This window comes from Hipposideros armiger, unplaced genomic scaffold, assembly GCF_001890085.2.
Source record: "Hipposideros armiger isolate ML-2016 unplaced genomic scaffold, ASM189008v1 scaffold_187, whole genome shotgun sequence".
NCBI lineage: Eukaryota > Metazoa > Chordata > Mammalia > Chiroptera > Hipposideridae > Hipposideros > Hipposideros armiger.
In genome coordinates, this window is record NW_017731537.1 from 2,030,969 (window position 1) to 2,040,567 (window position 9,599).

The 9,599-nt window shown below is 51.6% G+C and overlaps 1 protein-coding gene and 1 long non-coding RNA gene across 4 annotated transcripts in view; one reads left to right on the forward strand and one right to left on the reverse strand.

Annotated features, from left to right (window-relative positions):
* FAM107A (family with sequence similarity 107 member A) overlaps window positions 1-9,599 on the forward strand; it is a 70,230-nt gene that overhangs the window by 8,138 nt on the left and 52,493 nt on the right. The gene's annotated exons all lie outside the window — the stretch shown is intronic.
* Window positions 2,072-8,569, reverse strand: LOC109388243 (uncharacterized). The gene is made up of 2 exons (XR_002125165.1): window positions 8,021-8,569; window positions 2,072-4,443 (listed from the first exon to the last, which is right to left on the reverse strand). It is a non-coding gene; the product is annotated as an uncharacterized LOC109388243 (long non-coding RNA).

Here is a 9,599-nt window from a genome sequence, read left to right on the forward strand (position 1 = left end):
CAGTGCCCCTTTCACAAGCACCCTTCTGCTTCTCCCCTCTCCCAGGAGAGAATGAGCTCAGTCTCTAGATCCTATCTGTGCTGAAGGTGAATGTGAGGAGAGAGTCCCCTTGGAGACAAGCTTCCCAAGCCTGGAAAAGACCCTACCAAGGTCTAGACCAGGAATAGCAAAATATGGCTCATGTACTGCCTCTCCCTACTCCCTCGCCCACGGCAGACATCACAAATCAATCCCTGCACCCTTTCCCACTAAGTCTAGGTAACCTCAGAATCCTTAACATAGCATCTCAGGATCTGCCCACCAGTCAGTCAGAACTAGCCCCCAGGTGGAAAGCCATGCCTATCCCTGGGCCCAGTCCCGTCCCCTTCCCTCAGGGAAAAGCCCTGCGGGGAGAAGGCAGCAGGGCACAGTGATTGGAAACATGGGCTTTAGAATCAGACAGGACTGAATCAGTTTCTCCACATCCTCTGTGACCTTGGAGAAGTCATCACACCTCTCTGAGCCTCAGATTCTGCCTCAATAAGCTGCAGGTAATAGTCCTCGTCAAAGTGTTGTAAAACCTAAATTATATCATGCCTGGGACAAAAGAGGTGCTCAGTCAATGTTGTCTCTTCCGGAATTTGACCCTTCACACCTGCATCCCCTTCTGAGCCTCACCACTGTTGCTTTGAGCCAATGAGGCATCAATGTCACCCCCAGTGGCAGATGAAAAGGCTGAGGCCCACCAAATGTGACTGCCCCTCGCTAATCAGTGGTGGCGCTGGCCCGGGGGTGGGGTGTGAGCATGCCCAGACCAGGCACCCTCTGGGACCCCTCCATCTGTAGACAACCCCCACCCAACCCCCCACATGCCTACCTCTCTCTTGCTGTCTGGAGGCAAGAGTCCAACTGGCCTCAGTATGGAACGTAAGGCCCAGCGGCCCATTCATTTATTGTCCCACTAGCTTGTCCTATAAAGGTCACTCTACTGTCCTCAGGGGCTTCCAGGCCCCCTCCCACAGTTACAGTTTAATCATAGTCATAAAATAACAGCTCTAGAAAACCCTGGGTGATGTGGTCCAGTCGCCTCCCCATTGTACAGCTGGGAAGACTGAGGCCCAGAGAGGAAAAGGACTTGCCCAGGGCCATGCAGCCAGGGCCAGGGCATTTCCACAAGGCCAAACTCCAGGAGCACACAGGAAGGCAGTGGGTCTCCTTCCGCAGCGCCACGAAGGGCAGGACCAAGCTGCCCTTGGAGACGACTCCTGCACACTAAGTGCACCCTCTCGGTACATGACGCTGTCCACCGCATCTTCATTTGCTCCCACTCTAGCCACCAACAGAGGATATTACCTGGGTACCGGTAGTGCTGCGCGGGGAGCTGAGCCAAGGATGGAAAGGCATGGTGCCTGCCCTCACGGCCTTCCTTGTTCGTTGGGGAGGCTGACCGCAAGCAGATAATAATAGTTGGGGGCAGCCCATGTGACAATGGAGATGGAGTGACTGGTCAGATGAGTGTGTGGGGATCATCTCTAGCTACAGTATAATGACTGGGTGTGAGGACTTCAGGGAGGAGATGGCTGCAGTAATCCTATAACCCGGATTTACTTAGAACGATGTCCGCTGTAAGGAATGGAAGCCCCAGTGGTGGCTGGTTTAAACAACAAAGAAAAGTATTGGGTTCCCTAAGTGGAAGTCCCCAGGACTTTCTCCAGAAGCCCCCAGACGAGGTTCCCTTGCATTTTATTGGCTCCAATTGTCATGATCTCATTCCTGACTTGTCCCCTAGGGAATACCAAGGGCATTTTGCCTGGAATCCTGAACCTGTCTCTGGCAAAGGATGGAAGTGGGCCATGTGATGGGTTGAGGCCAGCCAGACCCCCCTTGGAACTGGAGATCAATTCCTAATGGCGGGGCAGCTACTCAGTGGGAGGAGGTAGGATAGATGCTGGACATAATCATAATGCCCCGCCCAAGGGGAGAGGTGGTGGTATAAGCCGAGGGAACAGAAAGAACTTGAAAAGTTCAAGGGTGCTGCAGAAAGAGCCCTGGACTGGAAGTCAAAACACAAACATTGTTGCTTCTGTTCATCCTTGTGAACTTCCCTTGGACTCGGCACTTTTTAATCTGCAAAGTGGGTGCCCTTCCACTATCAGGATTTTTGCAAGGATCAAATGAAGGTATTTTCAATATATGGAAACAATGTCTCTGTTTGGAACATTCCAGAAGCTGCCAATTGAGCATGTGTTGATACTAAAGAGATGAGTGCAGGCACATGTCCCGGATAGAGCCTTGTTTTAAGTCCTTGCATTTTTCAGCGAGGTCGCAGGTCCTGGGGCAGCAGTGGGTCTAGGAAAAGCAACTCCTACAGGCCTCAGGCCTCAGCTAAAGATTCAGAGACCGCAGCTGTCTGGGCACTCCATCCTCAGCCCCACTCAGCAACCAGTGTCTCTCCCCAAGGAAGGGGACAAGCCCCACAAGTTTCCATAGAATGTTCCTACACAAGCTCAACACCTCAGGCCATGATCTTAATTCTACCCTTAGAGAGACTGATACTAAAAAAAGATATTAAGACCCTGATACTAAAACTACATATATATTACTGATAACAGCTCAGGTGCATTACAGCTTTTGCACGAATTGTCTGATTGAATCTTCCAGCAGCTCTTGGAGGTGGGTACTTTTATTACCCAGTCAGACACACAGAGAGATGAAACAAGATTCTCAGGGCCACCCAGCTGGAAAATGGTAGAGCTGAGATTTGAAGCGGGCAGCCTAAGGAGACTGGCCTCTTAGCCAGTGGACTTCAGTGCCGGTGCTGACGGTGAGCTCTTGAGCAGGCGGAAGTGTTCAAATCCCACCTCGGACCCCTATCCGGGCAACTGGCTTAACCTCCCTGAGCCTCAGTCTCCTCTTCAGACAGAATAACAATTTCACCTTCCACACTAGGATGAGGTGAGGTGCCTGGCACACAGTAGGTGCTCAGGGAATGGTGGGTGAAACAGTTACTGCTGCTCTAGAAACTGAAGCTGGAGCTTCAGCAGACAGGGCGCAGGCTGTGTCCTCGAATCCACAGTGTAACTTTGAAGGCTTGGACACTTAGCATTCTCTAAAACGTATCTCCAAACTCATCACCACCCAGGCTTTTCACATCCCTGAATGAATCCTGTATTCTGACTGTTGATGTTTGCCAAGACGTTGATCACTTTGCATTCATCTTCATTAGAAGAAATTTTCCTTGCCTGAAACAAAAGGGGGAAAATATGGGCGGTGTGGGTAAATTTGATACATGGCCTGAAAGGGAGTGTTTGTTCTCATGGAGCCCAGAAGGCACACACCTGGCTGGGTCCTACTGGCTCCCCAAACAATTACCTTTGCCGACGATGGATGGTTCCTGCTCGCCCGTGCCCAGCTCAGCAAGGCCTGAGGACCTCGTTAGGAGACCCTCCCTGCCCATGCCTTGCCACGGACTCACTCTGCCCACCCCTCAGACTGCTTCTCTGAGGGGAACTGGGCCCAACCACCCCGCTCCTCAGAGCCATGGGGAGTCTACAGCTGGGCTCTCAAAGGGCCTGTAACGGGAGGCTCGGGGACAAGAGGAGGAGGTCGCCAGGAGCCCAGAGACAGCCCCTCCTCACCCAACAGAAGCAGAGCTCTGCTCCTGCTAGCAGCCTCTTCACAGAGCCCTGGCTCCCAGGATCGCTGCAGCCTCTCGGCCTTTTCCCACAACCGGGGCCCCGCTGGAGTGCTCTTCCAACTCCCACTCACAGTCCAGCCCGTCTCTCAGTTCCAGGCCCAGCACCTGCCCGCCTGCTCTTGTAAGTGCTCTTGGACCAGGTATGCATTGAGTTCTGACTGCACACCTGACAGATATTCCATCACAACGTGTGAGGGAAAAGGTGGAGAAGGAAGGATTCTCCTACTGAGGCCCCACCCTTGCCAGCCACCGGTGCTAGGTGCTGTCACATCCAGCCCTCCAGCCCTCAACACTCCAACAACAAAAGGCTGCCATGCCCAAGCCCTGGATGAGCAACACTCGTGGATGAGCTGCTCTGCCCCTCTGGGCCTCAGCGCATGTCCTCAGGCCTCCGCCCTGCCTGACACTCCACCTACTTTTCTCATATAAAGCTCATGAATGCCCTATCACAGGCTACTGTCCTCATCCCCATTTTATAGACCAGGACACTGGGGCTCAGAGGTCACCAGCAAGGAAGTGGCAAGGCCAAGGGGTTGCATTGACATCTGCTCAGCCAGATGACACTTACTCAGGCCAGGCACCTTGCATCCTAATCTCGAATCTTCCTACCACCCTGCAACCCCCATTACACAGAGGAAGAAACTGAGACCCACGCTTCAGGCTGAGGGTTCTTTGGAAAGTGCGAGGGCCAAGGAAGAAGAGGCCTGAGGTCAAGTGGGAGCGCGGGTATTCACTCACTGGGCAACGCCCAAGCCTCAGTTTCTCATCTGTAAAATAGAAATGAAAATAGGACCAACTTTGGTTTGGTATTATTGGTGTAAGGATTAAGTGAGAAATTACCTGAAATGCCTCAGACACATTCCTTCCTCTCTGGTTCCCAGTTTCCCCATCTGGGACCGGAGGGGTTGAGCTAAATGATTCCCAATGTCCCTCCCAACCATGATAAAAACGACAAACGCCAATTATCTTTCGAGAGGAGGTGGACCCCTTTCCAGAACTTTCATCCGGAGCCCAGAGGTGAAGTTCAGGGCTCTGACCTTATCACTTTGTCCTTAGCAGGACGCAGTGCAAAACGAAAATACGGGGCCCATGTTCAGAAATTATAATGAATCCTAAGACAGTGACAGCAGAATATTAATCTAAACACAGGATCTTTCTGAGCTCATTTGCAACTACACAGGTCACATGCCCAGGAAGCCAGCCTTGGTCATTCGTGCCAGCCAGGTGACATCCGTGTGTGGAGGGCCACATTCCTGGGGGTTCTAGGACTAGGCACAAGCATACATGCTGGCATTGTGAGCACAGCTGTCCAAACCCTGGACCTTGTCATTCAGTCCAAAGCTCCCTTCCCCTTTTACTCCATCTGTTCAGTCCCTGGATCTGAAAGCTCCTGAATGCTTTCCTCCCTGCCTGAGCATATCTGAGCAAATCGGTAAACACACCATCCTTCCCTTCACTGGGAACTGTCCTCCCCACATCACCCGCCCCACCCTCAGGATGGCCTGGCCTGAAACCCTTGGAAAAGTTGGAGCCGAAACTGCTTCCCTGGGTTTCCCCAGGGACAGTGGGTGGGGTGGGGGAGTTGTGAGGGGTGTACTGGAAGCAGATGAAAGGAGCATTTGAAAGCTGGCAAAGTGACCTTTGTAAGCAGGAAAAAGGCAGTTTTCCTGTACCCCAAGGCCACCCAATGGGGTTTTCACCCTCCTCTGCCCTTGGCTTCCCCAGGCTGAGTTCAGGGGTTGAATGCCCAGGTCTGCCTCGAACAGCTGTGCGGGTTGGGCACTGCACAAAGGCAGTGAGTGGATGGGTTAAAGCAGGAGTGTAAATCTAGTCTGCCCTCTACCAGTGGAGCCTTGTACCAGGCACCGGCCAGGTCTGCCCAGAGGAAGGAATACTTCTTTGGAAGTATCCAATGACATCCCTTACAGCTCTGCCATCACCTCTTCCAAGATGAAAGCTTTTCCTGTCCATCCTTATGGCTGGAAGCCCAGCTTGGAAGAAAAAGAAAGAAATCAAAGGAGAAAAAGGAAGAAAGATGCCAGTTTAGTGGACACTTCTAGGAAGACTTCCCTGAGTGGGTCTCAAATATCTACACAGGGTGAGGGGTTTAGTAAGGGTGGAGAGGGGACAAACTTGTCTCAGAGCTGCATTTGCATTACTAGGTCTCAGGTTTTCCTAAACCTGGAGGATTGTCAAGGATAGCTGGGAAGGGGCCAGAGAGATTAGGGGGTAAAGCTCCCTTAGGGACCCCATGGCACCACCACTCCCCCCGAGTTCCCTAGACTAGGGCAAATCCCATTATGCTGTCAATCTCTCCACCCCACCGGCCACAGTTGTAATTTCATATTTAATTTTGTGATTTATCCATGAAGGAAGAGAGACTGTTTTATTTTTGGCTCACCATTGTATCCCCGGTACCTACCCCATAATAGGTGCTCAATACATTGAGGAAGGAAGAGAAAAAGAGAGGGAGGCTAAGTTCCCATGAAAGTAACTCAAGGGTGGGGTTGAAGGCCAAGTTCATGAAAGGATCTACACACAACCTCAGGCAGATGGGAAGGATGTCCTTTCTCCAACATGTCCCCTCCTTTCCTTCCAATAGCTTTAAGTCTCTGACCCAAATTCCCACATTGCCCACTCTACCTCCACCTGCCCACCATACACACACACACACACACACACACACACACAGACTTTCCACCTGCATAACTTCTGGGCCAAATGCAAAATCCTCATTGATTGTTCACCATTCATTCCACAAACATTGACTGGGCACCTACTAAACCATAAACTACCAGGGCCCCAGGCACCAGAGACAGACCAGTGGACATGGCTCAGGTCCTGTCCTCAGGGTGCTCAGCCCAATAGGAGAGAAAAAAGTCGCCAGAGATGACAGGGCAGGTGCTGGGTGCTCTGAGGAGGGAAACACAGAGGACCCAGGGCACAGAAGGGGGATCACAAAGGGAGAGGACCAGTCAGGGAAGCTCCTGGATGCCCAAGCTGCAATCTGAAAAATGAAGAAGAGTTAACCAGGTCAGGGGGCTGGGAGAAGTTTCCAGGGGCACAACAGCACCTGCCAAGGCCCGGAGGTCTGAGGGGCATGGCACATCCAGGAACTGAAAGAGCCCCTTGGTTTGCCAGGTCCTCTTCCTGAGCCTCCTGGGCCTCCTAATTTCTGGTTCTGGGGTTTGGACCGCCACACGGCTGGTTCAGGTGGGGCCTTAGCTCCCCACTCCCCCACTTCCCCTACATTCTCTCCACCTCCCCCCCAAAACCCAACTATGTATCTGCCTCAGATTCTCTGAGCAAGAAAATTTTTTTCCTCTCCTTTTTTTTGCTCAGTTATTCAAAATAGAGCTGAGAGAAAAATGAAAGAGAAAAAGAGGCAGAGGGTGAAAGAGACAGAGGCAGACAAAGACACAAAGAGAAAGTCCCCTGGGGGCAGAATGAGGAAACCACAAGCCTGGCCTCCCGACCTCAGCCCTGTCTGCCACCCACACCCTCCGGTGCCCACCTGGCCTCTTTTTCACTTCCAAATGTTTTCATGCCTCCAGGGAGGATAAGGGGAGAAGGAGCTAAGATGGCCATCTTTACCCCATCCTCAGGCCCAGGGGCAAATTTCCTTTTCTGGATAGTAGAGGGAAGGCATTTTTTCCATTCTTTTTCCCTGTTTCATGCACCTCCTCTTAGTCATCCCCATCCACTAACATGAAAAAGTCTTTGCCTCAGAGGTCCTGAGTGACCCTGGGTAAGGCCATTTCGTTCCCTAGGCTCCAAGTTTTCACCCCCTGTCAAATCAAATTTGATAGCTGTGCTACCCACTAGTTAAGGGGTAAATGAGGCAGGAGAGAAGAAAGGAGAGTGGGGAACCATCACCCCCCACACACACACAGGATGTAGAGCCAAGGCCCCAAGCATGTGATGTCATTAGCCCCTCTGAGCTGCCTGGCCTGGTTGTTTTCCCCATTGTATGGCCGTGAAGGGTCTGATGAGATCACTGAGCTAATCCAAGGTGACCTTCAGATTCCCGCCATCTGTACCAAAGCTAGGGGTTTGCAGGGACCTTGCACAGTGCAGCCCCACATTGGCCTATACCCACAAGATGGACTGAAACCATTCCAATGGCTCAGAAGCTTAAGCAATCACAATTCCACTCAGGCCTCCATCCTTCCCATCTGTACAATGGGTACTTCCTGAAAATTAAAAATAAGAATGCTTTCCAATAATTAAACTCCCACAAAAACCTCACCGCAAACCCCGTCACAAAACCCCTTTTCACCAAGGCAAAAACCCAGACTCAGAGAGAATGAGTTCACTGCTCAAGGTCACGCAGCCAGCAAGTACCGGAGCTGGGACTTGAACCTGGATACGTCTGGCTCCATGTCCCATGTTCTCATTGACTTGTTTTTCAAGTGTCAGGATGAAGCTGTGCATCTCAAGCCAGAGCAGATCTTCACCTTGCTGGGTAGAGTTACTAGCCTGTGGTGGCTTCAGTCCCCCTGGGAGCAGCACTGAAGAGGGGTCTTAAAGTTCAGAAGAATTTAATTTCCGTCATGAAAGAGTTTGGAGGTGGGGCAGGAGGGGCCAAATCAAAAGCTGGCGTTTGAGAAGGCAGAAACCCAAAAACGCAGCTCCCTTGCTGGGCCCCAGGGATCTGCTTTCAGAACATTGTGTTTCCTAAGCTGACATGAACGAGGGGCTTTGTTTAAGGGAGAGATCAGATCTCAGGGCCTGAGGCGGAGGGAAAGGATGAGGAGTTGGAACTTTTCTTCTGTGATCTAAAAATCTCAGAGGAGGCCAAAAACAATCAGCAAGGCTTCCCCAGGGGAGCCGGGAGAGCTTGGCACGACCTTGGTGACATCTTGGTCCCCAAGGAAATTCAGGGTGGAGCCTGGGGTGTCCCACAAGGGATGTCACACCCAGAACCTGCAGAACTCAGCCAAAAACAGGGCAATGATACTGTTTGGGGGGACCACCCAGGGTTTTTCCTTATGCACCTGAGTTTTGGAAACACTTTGGGGTCATTTTGGGGTGTGTGATGTGGTAAATGTTCAGGGCAAACGTACGATGTAGAAAAGCCCCCCTTGGTACACTCTTCCCTGGCTCTTCCCAGGACTGGCTCCTTCAGGTCTCAGCTCAGAGAGAAGCCTTCGCTGACCCCTCCAGTTAAAGTACCCCCATCTTGGTCCCCAGTCCCGCATTTGCTTCACAGAACTTACCACCATTTGAAATTAACTTCTTTGGTTATTTCTTTAACTGTTTCATCTCTGGCTTTCCCATCCAGCATGTCAGCTCCATGAGGGCAGGGACCTTACCCATCTGCTTAGCACAGGTTTAACATATAGTAGGCATGCGTGAACCCATAGCTACCGTACAGGAACTCACTCCTTCATTGCACAAATATTTCCATCCACTTCTGTGCCAGTGCTGCCTCAGGCCTGGGGTACAGAGGAGACAAAGCCCAGCCCAGGGCCACTGTCAGTCTGCTCAGGGAGACAGACAGTACAGACCTCAGTGAATGACTTACTGACAGAAATTAGAAAGAGATGCCCTTCCTCACACACCCTCACCATCAGCTCCCAGAAAGTCATAAAATCAACTGTGCTATCTACCATGACTCTGGTTGCGTGCCAGCATGGAGATGTTCCCAAGGACTAGCTGCCTCCTTCCTGAGGCCTTAGTACCCTCCCTGCCATAAGCCCTCTACCCCAAAAAGCCCTGGAGCAGAGGAAGAAAAAGCAAAATCTCAAAATGATGGAGATGTAGTTTCTGCCAGCCAGCACTTAAATTCCATGAAGTGATCAAGAAGAAACTTCTTGATCTTCAGGGAGGGGTGTTTCAGGAGCTCCTGCCCCCAGGAGCTGGCATCCTTGAGAAGAACAAGTCTGACCCATGGCTTGGCCCTCTCAGACCCCAGTCAGGG